At 43.6% G+C, this 16,143-nt stretch overlaps 1 protein-coding gene across 1 annotated transcript in view; it reads right to left on the bottom strand.

The window, feature by feature from the left end:
• The window catches only part of spop (speckle type BTB/POZ protein), a 78,172-nt gene extending 62,338 nt beyond the window's left edge, over positions 1 to 15,834 (bottom strand). The window contains exon 1 of the mRNA XM_080855982.1: positions 15,779 to 15,834. The gene's annotated coding sequence lies outside the window, so the exon portion shown is untranslated. The remainder of the gene's footprint in view (positions 1 to 15,778) is intronic.
• Between the last annotated feature and the right edge of the window lie 309 nt (positions 15,835 to 16,143).

Here is a 16,143-nt window from a genome sequence, read left to right on the forward strand (position 1 = left end):
TCAGAGGGGGGGGGGATAGAGAAAAAGACAGATGAGGAAACAGGTAGTGAAGTGGGGGTGCATTAACAGACTCCTGACACTGGCAGAGTGGCCACTAATTGATTGCAAAGCTGAGGGAGAGATGCAACTCGGCCATGATCTATAAGGTGATGCAGCGCACAGGCAATTTCAGAATGGAAAGGAGGCTGTCTCTCTCTCTCCCTCCCACACACACACACACACACACACACACACACACACACACACACACACACACACAGTCCCTCCCCTCCCTCGGGCCGCGGCTGAGCTTCATCATGGCGGTGGCCTGCAGCCATGAGGCCCATCCTGCCTCTCGGCCTGAGGCTGGGGCTGCTGCTCCTCCTCCTCCTCCTCCTCCTCCTCCTACCCAAGATCAGGTTGAGGCGCTTCCCCTCTTCCAAGAGGAACGTAAAGGGACCTTCATCACAGTGCCTCACCTCGAGGTCCAACGCATGGAAAGGCCAACGTTCATGGAGTTCACCGTGAAAGAGGGAGCTGGAGTATCTCTGGTGTAATGGGTACCTGTGGCCGTGTATGGATAAGTGTTTCTACTCTCAGTTCAGCTTTGAGAGAGAACACAGAGACAGTAGCCGAGCAGCCGTCTGCATGGAAAGGAGGCACGTCCTTATCAGCAAGTGGAACAGATCAGGCCTAAAGCTCAGGGCTCCTGCTATTATAAAGTGTGTGTGTGTGTGTGTGTGCAGTCTGTATGCAAACCCAAATGAAAGCCTCGGGCAACGGAAAGCCATTTGTGTTCGGAGCAGAGTTCGCCATTCCTATCAACTTTAGTTTAACACGCGGCACACGCTTGCTCTCTCCCTCTCTCTGAGACACACACACACACACACACACACACACACACACACACACACACACACCGTTAGCTACCACCTACACACTCACTTATCTGCCACTGTGTGCAGACGTCCGGAGATCAAAGGTTTTACAGATGGTTTAACGAGCCGTTAGAACTGCAGCAGCAGGAGGCCGCCACACTCACATCCACCTGAGACGGAGCCAAGACACCACATAGAGAGGGAGGGAGGGAGAGGAAGAGAGCGGGGGCAAAAGAGTGAGAGAGAGTGAGAGAGAGGACAGGTTGGCAGCAGAAAGGTGCTACTTAAAGAAAGCGACAGGCGGGGAAGGGTGACAGGTGGCTAGAAAAGAACCACAAGCTTGACACGGCGACAAACCAGGGCCAATCAAACTTTTCATGATCATCCATCATTCACTCACTCACTCACTCATTCACTCCTTCCCTCACCTACTCACTCATACATTTCTATTACGAGCCTCAAATCTGAAAGCCCAAATGCCCCTGTAAAGACCCACAGCTTGTTCACTGAGGGATAGAATGGCAAATCTGGCACTGAAAAACAGAAAGCGACACTGAGAGAGAGAGAGAGAGAGAGACGGAGGTCAAATTAAGTTCGCCATCCTTTTAATTAAGGTACAAAAAGGGCTTTAAAAATTAAATTGCAGCGACAAAATGCTCTTGAAAGCATGCCAACAGTCCTCACCCACTCTCCCACACACTCCGACATGAACACAGACACACAACTCTATGGCTGCTGTTTGTTTGTTTGTTTGGTTCTTTCTTTTCTTTGTTGGGAGTAAGCGAGGCTGGGTGCGATTCTGACTCCCAGGAGCTGAATGCAGAAGGAAACCAACCTACCAGAACACATTTCTTATGTCTCTGATGAGCGTTTGAATGAGTAATGGCGTGTGTGTGTGTGTGTGTGTGTGCGTGCGTGCGTGCGTGCGTATTTCACATCTGCTCTCTTGCATGTGTGTGTTGCACATTGGTGCTGCTCTCATGGGGTGCTTTCCATTCCGTCAGCACTGTGATTGACAGGAGAGCGGCTGCAAGCTGGGCCGAAGCCCTCTGGCGGGGCTCTTTCACATGTCCAGGAGAGAGGACGTCAAGAGGACAGACACAGCCAAAGAGACGCACAACAGAGAGCAAAAAGAGAGGGACAGAAGGATTGGAAGGAATGACAAACTAAGGGGAACACCAGGGGAAGCTAACCCTATAGAACCAGGAATTCTGGATGTTAGATTGTTGAAACATGCTGTTGAAACGGGTGGAGTTGTTGAAACATGCTGTATGAAACTCTAAAGCAGATATTGCGATTTGAGCGTTCTCAGTCCAGTTTGGGTATGTGTAGTGTGCAGTGTAGTGTGTGTGGACCCATGTAATAATGACAGCTTTCTTGCTTCTCACAAACATGGTCAAACCAAGGGGGATACATTTGCTCACTGCAGGACACTACATGCTAATTGTGGTTTATTAAGAATAATATTAATCATGCCCTTAATTATAATGGCGTGCTACAGGATTGTCTTGTAATACTTCACAGGGGGTACATATAGGAAATGCGATGACCACAGCTTTGACTGAGCAATTAGGCTTACCAATAACATCTATAGAACAATGGAAAGGTCCGCTGCATAGCTAAATAAGTTTAAGCAACGATCAGAGTTTATGATTTAATTATCATACATTATTCATACTGCAAACAACAAACTAAACTGAACCATAGTAGCCAGCTTCTGATTTCTGCAAGCAGGAAGGACAGTTGGTCAGGGCAGTTGGTCATTACTCTGCATAACATTTCATTGTATGTTCAGGTGACAAGTCCTGAAATTGAGAACCCCCCAAGGCTTCTGGTGATCAGAAATCATTAAATTGTTTCAACAGCACTTTGACGGTAATATTATGGAAAGACTATATAGTCCTCCATCTTGTAACATCTCTAAGGGAATCAACACAACCAAATTCATTTAATATGAAAAATCATGCATACCTGATATGTACAAGGCTATTCTTGACAGCCTTTAAGTGGGGATACACCTCTTTACCACCAATGACAACAGCCATTCTGAATTATTGGTCAGCGGCCATTTTGTGTTGGCTGTTGGTTGTGTAAGCTGTACAGACAGGGAAGAACCCAATTGGTTGTAATGAGAACAATTTCAGGATTTCAATTTCATTGGACCAATTTTGGTCGGAGCACCAAGGTCACAACCCCTACTCCCAACGACGGGCGTTTGGGGATCTTTTATGATCAGAGAGACGAGCCCTCAGTACGACAGGTCTTGTGAGGAGCAAAGCCAGATTGCAGTGCTGCAGTTTGTCCCCATCGCTGCACTAGGGCACACAGACCGAAATCAGAGAGCAGCCTGAATGTTCAAGCCTAACTGGTGCCTAGGCTTGCGTTTTGGGCAGTTAAATATACATAATAAATATATACAAATTGCACATCTCAACTAGGGCTGGGCGATCTGCATATCCTGGTGTGTATGCTGAATACCGATACACCATATAGATCTGTTTTTTCTATAAAGTGGACTGAATGTTCAGTCAAAGCCACATTGAGTGATTTCACAAGTACTTGTATTGAAACAGACTGGACAAAATAAAATGCAAAGAGAGGGTATACTTTTCTGTTTGAAAATACAGAGGCAAAACATGAATGATTAACTATATTATAAAAAAAAAAATAGGCCTATCTCTGAGACTGCTCTCAGTTGTTTTCAACAACAGACTGATTGAAATAGTGTGCGGTTTTAACCCTAAAGACATCAATACGATTCTAAAAGAAATTCCAAGATTGCGCTAAAATCTACAAATACACGTTAATGTCAATAAAGTCAAAAATCTGATATTTTTAATCATATGACATTTATTAACTATTGGAGTGACATTGTTTTGTTAAACGTGACTGAACTGCATGGCGCTCCGCATACCTTTTGATGTCACATTATTTCCTTTTTTAAATAATGGAACCATTTTAAGCATTATATGCATATAATTGTTCTTGGCAAAATACAAATACGGTATATTAATTTGCTGAAGTGTCAGTACCAAGCCCAGGCTGTAAACACCCTCACAAGAGGGCAAAGAAAATCTCTTCACAGTTCTACCAATACCTTACTTTTGAAAAAAAAAAAAAAACATAATTCTGTCGGATTACAATCTGCTATCAAACATCTTACTTGTAACACAACATCAAACTATAGCGGAGCGGTAAACAGCCTTGTCTTAACCTATATCTTGTTTTAAAATATATTGGAATACACCACAAAGTCGAAATACCGTCCAGCCGTAACTTCAACCTTATTAATCTATCCTAAAATTTAGCATTTAGCGTCTGCATTTGTGTTATAACTGTGCACCGTTTTATTTTAAGACATATAAAAACACGCCATGACCAAAACATTTATACTTGAAAAAATGCTACAACTCGACCACATCTAAATAGGATATATATGTTTCTTCCCTCTCTTAAACGCACACAAAAGCAGTGTCTGCTAGATATGACCTCAGATGCTCTGTGTAAATGCAGCTGGCTTCTGCGCTTGCCCCACACACACACACACACACACACACACACACACACACACACACACACACACACACACACACACACACACACACACACACAACTCAAAACCACAGGACGGCACACACAACCACACACATATGCATGATGACACACACAATGGGAATGTATTTTTACGTCACTTGTTTTTCATCACAACAAATCCCTGTGGACATCTCTCTTTTGCCAATGTTCTTGTCAGAATGGCTGAAAGTTTGCCCACACTCTACTGTCCTTCAGGACACACACTTCCACTCACACACTTAATAGAAGAACGAAGCGTACGCTGCATAATGGAACCAAGCCAAGAGTTGGATGGTGAAGTCCCCACTAGTGTATAGAGAAGATAACAGAAGGGAAAGGGCAGGCTGGAGAGAGGGAGAGAGGGGAGAAAAAGAAAGGAGGAGGAGGAGGAGAAGAACAGACAGGGAAGGAGAGGGAGTAGGTGTTGAGAACACAGAGGGGAAGAAGGGGAGCCGTAATTGGAGCCGCGTCGCAATCAATAGCAGCGCCACAGCCTGGAGACTCGGGGGCCCAACGCCTCACACACACACGGTCCCCACACACCAGTGTACTGGCCAGAGAGAGAGAAGGAGGGAGGGAGACACACACACACACACACACACACACACACGTAGCGGAGAGATGGGGGGCGAGACAGTTTGCGGGAGAAAGGTATGTAGGGGGAGAAAGAGCCAAAGAGCTGGTAAAAGGGAGAGAAAGCCGGAGATGGAGTGGAAGAGAGGGCGCGCGAGAGAGAAGGGAGCAAGAGGCAGGCGAAAGCAAGAACGAGAGAAGGCAATTTCACAACGCTATGAACTATCGATTTCACCATCACAATCCTCTTTCACCTCCCCATCCTTCCACCTCTCATTCCCTCCCTCTCCAGCACACACACACACACACACACACACACACACACACACTTTTTAGACCCTCAGCCAGAATTTTATCCGTCCTCTGTAAAATGCTCTCTCCATTCAGCTAGCCCATAAACACTATCATATCTCCTGCAGGATTCCGCGGAAGGGTGGAATCTTCCCAACATGTCTTTTCCTGTTCAGGCATCATTCTGCATTGGCTCCTCACATTGATATTCAGAAAAGCCATGCCCTCAGCAAGCTAGTTAGGATAGCGGTGAGAGATTCCTGCCATACCACCCACACCCACACCCACACTTGCGCACACACACACACACACACACACACACACACACACACACACACACACACACACACACACACACACACACACTCTGACTCAATCATACACGCACACTCCTACTGGCCTCCACACAGGGGTCAGTTAGGGCTAAAACACCAGTCTGCCGTATCAGCGAGAGCGTCTCCAGTCTGTTTCTATTAGCATAAATGCTAATGAGTGCTGGGATCAGCTCAGAGGCACACTACACACTACCTAGACTTAACAGAGAGGGGATAAAAGGCACACTACAGACTACCTAGACTTAACAGACAGGGGATAGAAGGGAAAGAGAGAGAAGAGATGGAGGGAGATGCAACAAAGATGCCAGAGATAGCAGTGTGGCACACACACACACACACACAAAAGGAGTGTCCACTCACACTGCTCTGCCAAGGAGCTAAAGGAGGACCACAAGAGGGTCTGTGCCCAACACCTCACCCAGCAGCAACACACCGGAATCAATCCAGCTCCAATGGGACAAGGTGCATCAGAGGTCAGGACAATCAATGTCTAGTCAAACCACTCACCCGGAATTCAAGATAACAGCCTGTGCATCAGTATGTGTGTGTGTGGGGGGGGGGGGGGGGGTTAATGGGTTGAAAAAGTCCAGAAAGTGACCCATATTTTCTTGCCTTATTGGTCCTTTGGGCATTTTAAGTGGCTTGTTGGGTAGACGTTATTGTGTTTGTTTAAGGGCTCCATAGAGCCTATCAGTTCCCTTATTTGCAGATGGACTATGAAGGTCAATATGTTTCCCAAGTTGAGGTTAATTCGCACAGAAACAACGCTCAAATATTATTTACACTCTGCAAGGTTGTATCAGCTGTTAAATGGGTTTGGCAGTAATGTAATGTGTACAGACAAAGTCATTGTTTTGGTTGTAGTGTGAGGGTTAATCTGCCTCAAGTCAAGTTAACTTTATTTGTATAGCACAAAAAAGAACTGGAGTCGTACCAAAGTGCTTTACAGTCAAGGTTAGTAGATTCAAATTACATTTAAATGAAATAAAAGGAAATAAACAATGATAAAAAAACAATAAAAGGGAATAAAAGTAAAAAGAACAATTAGTACATTTTGTACAAAAAATAATAAAAGACCAGCTCGAAACATGTTAGAATTAGATCAAATGGAATATAAACAAATAAGTACAACCATAAAAATAGATAAGTTAACCAAATAAAAGACCAAGAAGTTAAATTTAAGAATAGACTTGACCAAAACCATAGAACCTCAGACTGGACTAAAATGCACTAAAAACAGCATAGCACCGACTTCACCGATCCAGGGAATTCATGTGTAAAAGTATGTTTTAGTCTGGCTTTAAAGTTCTCTATGCAGGCAGCAGACCTGATATGTAATGGGAGACTATTCCATAATTTAGGACCAACAGCAGTAAAAGCTCTATCACCTGTAAATGTAATATTTTGACCAAGGCAAAACCACTAAATTTCATTTGAGGATCTTAGCGCCCTTGACGGAGCATAAAGGGGTCAATAGATTTGAAATACAGGCTGGAGCTGGACCATTCATAGCCTTAAAAACCAACAGTTTTCAAATAAATCCTAACCTTTACTGGGAGCCAGTGTAGTTTAGCTCAAACAAGTGTGATGTTATCAAAATTATCTGGTGATGTGTGAGTGTAGATAAGGGAGAGCGTAGTCACTCCACCCGGGCTTGAAACCGGGTCTACAGGGCATGCACTGACCGCAAAGCCAAAAAGCCAAGCTTGATGTCATGACGGTCAGAGCACATTCACATGTGTAGTGACGGCACATCATAACAATCAGCATAGCAAGCCCCCCCTCCCCCTATAGGTGAACCCCTCACCCCACTATCTCCCCCTTCCTCTCACCTAAAGGGTGTGGTCATCCCCTCTCCTATTGTATTCTACCTGACTGAAATGTATAAATGCCAACACATTCTGCTATTAGGTAGGCCTTTATCGTCAGCTGAGAGGGGTCTGCACGCCAAAATAAACTCCAGAAACCTGACTCCAACTCTCCGGTCCCTTCTTCAACTTTGGCGTGCTTATTTGAGATTCTGTCAGTACTGTATCGAAGGCAGCAGTCAGATCGAAGATGACAAATGTATCAGCCCTTTGAGTCAGCAGTGAGCAGCAGATCATTTGTAACTTTCAAGAGAGTATACTCCGTGTGGTGCACTGCATAAAACCCAGATCGGTACATATCAAGGATTCTATTTTCGGTCAGGACATCTTGTAATTGATTAAAATCAGCCTTCTCCAGTCATTTCGGCTTTTTTTCAAGCAAAGGCTGTACCACACGTGTTTTGCTGTCAAGGACATTTCTACCCACAACATGGAACACTTGGGGGAATAAGATCTGCGGTGCATGTTGTGAGTTTCATGTGAGACACCATGTCAGCAAGGCAGGATAGGACAAGACCTTTAAAAGATTCAGAGTGGAAGGCACATTGCACATACTGTGACAACCAGTGGCTGAGACTGATATTGACATCCTATCCAATTAGCCTCATTTCTGTGACAAAATCATTTGTAAAAAAAAAATGTTAAAGCCCACCACTTACGGGCTACTTTGCCCGAGGGGACAAAGGTTCAAGTCTGGCAAGATGTCATTTCCCAATCCTCCCACCTCGCTTCCTGTCATACACTTCACTGTCCTGTTTAAATAAAGGCATAAAGAGCCCAAAAATAAATCTTTAAAAAAAAGGAGAGTAAAGAGGAATAATGTTAAACCATACTTCAGGCCTATAGTGGTTCTGTGACAATATCTGCTAGGAAGTCATGTCTGTCTTTTTTGCCAGCATTCCGATAGTTAATAGAACAGTCACACGTGACATCATAAGACACATGCAATCCATCCTTTTTCCATTTACGTGCATTCTCATTAAACCAGGGCTGAAAATTAGCTTTGGGTGTACACTCCCTCTCGGGCGCAATAGTATCAAGTACTGAGGTACACGCTGAGTACATTACATGTCACCCATGCAAATTAACTTGTAATTAAATGTGTCAGAAAAAATTATGGCAGCATTCTTATTTTTCCAGCAAAGGGGTAAACTCCTAGCCTGACGATGTCATACTCATAATTCTAGTCAGAATATGAGTCTGAGACCGGACTATTGGGCTGTGATTATGGGGCGTGTTTCAACGAACCAGGAAAGAAAATTCCTCTTCGCTGAATTGGATACCTAGAACCAATCAGAGCAACGTAGTATTTCCATCTGATAGATTAAACTTTTACCTGATCCCGTAGGAAGGACGGCAAAAACATCTTTTCAATCGACAAATGCCTTGATCGCGTTTCTCTGTTCCTCTTTCAAAATGAATGCGCTGTCATATCTGTTGATGTTACTTAATTAGCACTCAAGGCTAGAAGCTACCATTCGTTTGAATGATTTTTTTTTCTACGCGTTAGCATAACCTATCAATAATGCTCTAGAGTGCTTCAGTTAAGACCCATAATCCTGGGCAACACTCGTTTTGCGTATACACAACTAACCGAGTCAATGTAGACATATAAAAGTCGTGTAGATAGCTTAAATCATATAAAATATGTCCCACTAAGCTTCCGAGACGGCGCCATCTTTGTTCGATGTATACCGGTATTCTATCTAGATCTGTCCATCAACGTATAAAGCCCGCCCTTACAATTTGAATGGTCAGATCACTTTTCGGGGCCGTTTAAACCCTCCCAACTAACTCGACTCCAGACTGAATCTCCAGACCAAAAATTTTGTGGGCGGAGTTCAGGCTGGTATCCAGGCTAGTAAACTCCAGCAGGCCAGCTTTTCTATTCATTTTGACCAAGCAAATATGCACATTAATGTTCCCAAAAATTCTGCTTTGGTGTGAAAAACGTAAGTTTTTCTTTTGCGCATGCAAATCCAGCCTCACAGCATGTGTCTATAAAGATGTGAAAGGTAAACAAAGATCTAGAGTTACCAGTAATCCTGATTTGAAACAAGGTGTAGACTGTAGACTGGTTTCACTGTGAGAGTGTGTGAGATGTATTCTGATGGCGGGTCTTCTTTTCACTTACAGAGAGTGAGGGGGAAAAGTCAGGACTGTAAGGACTGAAAATGGCTCCAAGAAATGGAGCTAGAAAGACCAACATTGGCATCGCACACACGTGTCAGCTGAAAGCAACACACAAACAAACACACACGTACGTCCACACAGCCAACAAACTGAAAAAATATATTGGCTGCCAAGCCTAAAAAGCAGAGGCGTTCACGACCCCAATCCATATTTCAATTTCCCCTCCTCTCATGCAAACTAATTCAATCCTTGTTGCCATCCCTCTACACCAAACCCGCAATCGGCGGCTTAGGAATGAGCACGTTCGCATTAGCCTCGCTCAGACGCACACCGACAGACTGACAGACACACGCGCACCATGCTGCTAGCTCCACCAGCCCCACGCTCTCACCTCTTCCAGCCCAGTGGAGGGGAACCGTGGGAGAGGTGATCATGTGCACCTATATGTGAACTGCACCACTGTTAGCCCTCTCTGCAGGTTCACACAACGTGACCGAGGCCAGGTGCAACCAGATAAAGCATCACCAGAGCATGGCTGTGCCCCCCCAGTCCATCTCACCCACCTCCTTACAGAACAAGGTAGCAGGAGCAGGAGCAGGAGGGGTGCTGAGAGGGGCTGGCTGGTGCAGATTGCTGGGGGTGAGGTTGGTGAAGCGTAGTGTGGTGTGGTGTGGCACAGCCGACACATCTCAGCATCGTGTCCTTTATTTAAGTCAGCCCAGATCTTCCCAGTGACAGAGAATAATCACCTGTAAGTGAAGCACCTGTGCCATAGCAGAATGGAGGAAAAAGGAAAAAGAAAAACAAGACTGTGTGTCCAAACGTTTGACCGACATCATCAGAATAGGCCCTTGCATAAAACCGCCAGACTGCCAAAGGTGTTGTCCGACGCTCTCCACACTTACTTCCAAAAACACAAACCATTCAAAGATACCTACTCAATCATGGTCACAAAGCTGTCTGAAAGGGGGTTTCGTGCCTGTGGACTCATATCCTATTTACCTTCACAATCACCTCTGTGGCAGCATCCAAGCCACAAAACCTCTCATAGATCACCCTGCCAGGGCAGACACCCGCCGTCGTCCCCCTGAGAAGCAGCGACTGTGGCTTTTGTTCCCGCTTCTTAAGAGTTCAAGCCTGGCCCCTTCAGCTCCAAGCCAGTAGTGGCGGTGAAGCAGGGGTATGAGGCAGGGGTATGAAGCAAGGGTATGAAGCAGGGGAATTTGAAGCAGGGGTATGAAGCAGGGGTATTTGAAGCAGGGGTATGAAGCAGGGGTATTTCCTACACTTTCCTGATGCCTTCTTTGTGCCTTCCACACAGGGCAAAGGCAAAGCTTTGCCGAAGGCTGTTTACCTGCCAAACTTTCTTTACAGTGTTTTTAGCTATTCAATTTACAAATATTTTTTCGCAGTAAGAAAATGGTGGCTTGACCTTTCCGTGATGAATATAAATTCCTATCTATTTAACATTTGCACTGCGTTCCTGTGTGGATGACGTGGAGAGCACAATCAGCAGAGAACAGGCCCCATTGCCCCTTAGCCAAAGAGATAGGGAACATTTATGAACGTTACTCACTTGTTATAATTTCCAAATAAATCCACTGAGAGAGAAAAAAAAGATCACAATGGCCGACCTTTCAAACTCTGCGTAACAGTGTCTTAATATTTCAGTTCAATTGCTCATGATCCAGCCTCTGGTAAATTACCACGGAAGATTACTATTACGGGTGAGCCAGGAGTGGAAGGGGTGTGTGTGTGTGTGTGTGTGTGTATTCACTAGGGCTGTAACGATACACCTACCTCACGATTCGATTCGTATCACGATTCTTGACCCACGGTTCGATACACCCCACGATATTATTATTATTTATTTTTTTTACCTCGCGATTTTTAAAATATATTTTCTAATTCACATTAGAATAAGTATGAGCTATAAAAAAATGAAGAAACAATTTATAACCAAATATTGAGGTTTTTATTACTCAAAGCAATGCTGTTGAAAAACATTCAACAAACTTCGGAACCTGTTATCTATCTGCAGAGCAAATGTCAGGCTCATACAAAAACATTAACGTGAATTAATTGATGCTAATACCTAGCGCGGTCTCTATAGGATTTCCCATATACGTTAGCATTAAGCTAACGTATTTTCTACCACAGTAAAACATGCAATACTATGTGATTGTTTTTAGAAAACGAATGTGACGTGATGAGATTACTAAAATGTAGTCTGCATGTCTGCTCAGTTTAGCAGTGCTACCCAAGCAAAGGTTTGAAAAGAACTTCAAGCTTCAGACTTTCTGTTAGGGAAACAGCTTTCTATCTGCCAAGCAAATGGCAGGCTCATGACAACACGCGCAACCTTTGGGAGCATGAACTGCACAGAGTAAATTTTGCGCAACAATTAACCACAACGCTGAAGCAAGCAGCCGCCTTTACTAGCGAACCAAACTTTTTGTATCAAGTGACCGCTGAGGGCATGTCGCGGTTCTGCCTCCTCGCATCGCGATGCAGGTTCGTGGGCCAGAGTGTCGCGATTTCTCGGTTCGATCCAATATCGTTACAGCCCTGGTATTCACATTTGAATACTTTGAGCACTACTGTAAAAGACAGCGAAGAGATGGAGAGTATTTTGTGGGCTCCTCATCAGTTCAACAGCACATTACTGAGTCATCACACAGAGAGAGAGAGAGAGAGAGAAAAAAGTACAAATCTGTTCAGCTAGCAGTGAGATTGTCAGAAAAGCTGACTTAAACCCAGATAACCGGATGCAAAACTTTACTCTACCCTTTATCTCTCTAAAAGTTGCAAAAGTCTCTAAATAACACATTCAGGTGGAAACCCTTCACCACAGCACAACCGACCGGCTTTCCTTACATCAGGCGTTGACAGCAAGTTATAAGCTTGGTCCCATTATACATTACGTTTATGCAAATTATCCAAAACAACTTACAGTGTAGTACAGGTATTAATTTTATCACTTTGTATGCTCCTGAGTACACATGATATGATGCTGTCAGCATTTACAGTTTTCGCTAAATTATAGAGTAAGTTTAGGGATTTTATAAAGTTATTGTACCCATCACTTTGCTTATTGGGAAAGATATGTACATGGTCCACGAGGTTCTGGTCAATTTGGCACATTACATCTGTTTTTTGTCCCAAAATGTGAAACATCCACTGCTAAAACAAAGTCTAAAACATGTCCAACTTATAGCTGGATACATCTTTCTGCTTCCTGCTATTTTGGGCAGCTTCAAGGCAGTAATGCTGTTTCTGTAGTCATTTAATCTGGCAGACACTGGCCTGTGAAGACGGCTCCAGAATGAAAATGTCATATGTAGCATATTTTTAACAACAAACATCTAAATAATTATATGAATAATTTCTGGTGTTAAAATGTTTCTTTTTCATATGAATTCACCAATAACATTTTATAATAATATTATACAGATTTTTGATCATACAAGTAGAAGACCCAATGCGTCTGTAAATACTGTCCGGTTCAGTACCTTTCCTATTCAAAACATGCTCCTTGATATAGTCCGGTTCTGTTTCTGTACTAATTAGAACATGCTCTTTGATATAGTCCTTTGTCATACATAGGAAATATGCATATGAAATTAATTTCTTAATAATTTATTTTTAATACCTCATCAATCAGAAATGTTGGTTACTTTCCGACATGCACCAAGCTGTTAAGCAAGTACTATAACATGAGCATTAAATATCAAAATTGAAAACCTCTGATGTGGTTTCCTGGGAAGATAAAGATGGCCAAAGCTGCTCCAAAGTACGAACACATTTTTAACGCAATTTTCAGCAAGCCATAATTTGATCATCATTATTACCAATTACTTCTGTCGCTAGTTCTGGAACACCAGAGATTTAGCTGCCAGCATTATTTGTGTCCTTCATTGACGCATATTTGCTTTGTAGCTAGATAGCTCACCAGGTTCCAGGTACCAATGTAGCTGAATTTCTTTTGAAAATCAAAAGGTTGTGGCCTAAAACGTTAACAGAAAAAATAAATGTAAAGTTCCTATCTACCTATCCTATCTGAAGAAGTCCATACATTACCTTGAAGTATGCTTTTCAGCCTCCTGCTCCTACAAATGGAACTCAGTCTAGGCCTGAAATATGCACTAAAACCTCTGAAAATGAGATTTCCATTTGACCAAAACTTCTCAACTGGGATGGTAAAACACCAGTAAAAGTAACAACAGACCAGCTGTTAACAGATCCCAGACATAGACACGCACACTTACAGTGCACCTGCTTGCTCACTTCTCTCTGATGACAAAGCATGAAGAACTCTGGTGTCAAGGGGACTGCCGCAACACTCACTTGAACACACGCACAAACACATGTGCACGTCCAACACACACACACTCACACACTCACTCTCTCTCTCTTTCTCTCTCTCTCTCTGTGTCTGTCTCTCACACTCTCTCTCTCTCTTTCCTGAAAGAAGGGATCAGGTTTAATGCTGAGGGCAGGGGGCAGATGTAGAACAGGTGCCTCAGAGGGTTATAGACTGAAGGGAAAGTGTTGAAAGCAGGGCTGTTAAAGCCATATACTAAGAGTCGGAGCACTCCACTGTCAGCAAACTCCACAAGTAGCCCGAGGAAGCCTCAGCAGCCTCATGCATGCAAACAAGTTAGTTGTGGTTAACTATTCATCAAAAGACAGTTAAGCCTTTAAGAGCACAGAGAAAGGGTTAGCATTCGGTGTTCTGGGTGGTGAGGATTTCACCCACAGTTGTTTGAGTCCTTATGTAAAGCTCATCATGAAGTCGAAATGTCCTGAGACAGGACTTCGGCTGGAGACCCAGAGCAGCCACTTTTGGAGACGTGTCGCTGCTTCACGCCACATGTACAGTTGAAACTAACGCCTCATTGACAGTATCCCTTGACGTTCAACATGAACGGTGTCTTCTGCAATGCAGTACCCTTACGGCCCGTGTCTTCGCAATCTCGGTGGCGCACACACTGGCAAACAGCACCCCTGCAGCGCTGCACTGCGCATACAAAAAATAAAATGCCACTATTTAGCAGGATACTCAAATGCCAATATCTACGCATGCGCTATGTGCTCACTTCTTGGAGAGAAAGCAATGGGCTGTGGTTCATAATTTAGCAATGGGCTATGGTTCATAATTTGGCAGTCGGCATATTACCGACGCACAGGCCTCTTAACAAAAAAAAAAAACTTGATGCAACATGGATTCTCCCCAAATCAGTGTTTCCACACAGACACGTTATCGATGCATTAAACCATAGACAATGTTACATCAGCAATGTCGTTCGCAGCAATGTTTCTTAATACATGGTTTAATAAGGCGTTCTGGCTCGACAGCTATCTTGTCGTTAGCCAAGTGGAAGTCTCATAGATAGCCAAATATCTAGCTAGCTAAGTAGCACTATAGTTCAGTTTGTCTAGCCCCAGTCACAAAGCCACGTTAGCATGGCTGGCTAACAAAACAATCCAAACATTCACTGAGTTAGCCAACTCGCTGTGCAGCTTTGAGCTGAGCTCTAAGGTTGAACCTGTTTAATGTACAATTGGTTTTACAACCAAGCAATCAGTCTTGCCAACTAACAGGCTGACGTGGAATGCGAATGGTTTTTGCTAAAAATCACGTTAGACCAACCAACACGCATATCCTGCAACTTCGCAGGATTAAGTTAGCCACGTATTCCTGGTAGCTAGCAAGGCAGCTAACATCAAGCCTTTCATTACAGCTGACTAAACAACCAATTGACGTTGGCTGATGCTAGCCAGCTAACATTTGCTAAATCATAAACTTGCTGTTGAGGTATTTATCTCATCATAAGAAGCAATGCACCACATGAACCATATACTGGTTTGGACGTGCATGGGATTGAATGGCTTGCATGTAAACGATGAGCTACCTAAACAATCTTGGTAGACAATTCAATCGAAGCTACCAGATGGATAGCTCGTAAACTGAACTCAACCATAACAGAAGCCACCTTTGCTTGATTTTGAAGAGTTCATGAAAGACAGATGCTCCGCAAACACTCGCACACAACACTACCGCCACAGTAACTAGAAATGCAAACATTTATACATATTAAACGTTAATGTATACCTCTAATACATTCTTTAAACTCTTTAAACTCACCTCTCCTTAGTCTTTTCTTCGACCGGATCGGAGTTTTTTTCCCCAGAGCTCTTCACGTCCGGGTTATGGCTATGACGCAAACGTTAGCACGCGCTCTCAATTGTCAACTATTCCAAACTTGGGTATGATGAGCATAGCTTCAGATTCAAAACGCTGGAACACAATGTTATCAACACTAAACGTGGTTCACGCTCAGTGCAGGCACATGTGTGTGTACTGTAACCTGTGCAGCCTGTCTAACTATACATTGCATAACATACATTACATAAGATGACTAGTGTTTTCCCATCATGGGGCTGATCAGTCATTATAATGGGATAAACAGCATATCACTTCAATGCATTTTCCCATTGGAACAGTCATGA

The sequence above is a fragment of the Sprattus sprattus genome, assembly GCF_963457725.1.
Source record: "Sprattus sprattus genome assembly, chromosome: 18".
Taxonomy (NCBI): Eukaryota; Metazoa; Chordata; class Actinopteri; order Clupeiformes; family Clupeidae; genus Sprattus; species Sprattus sprattus.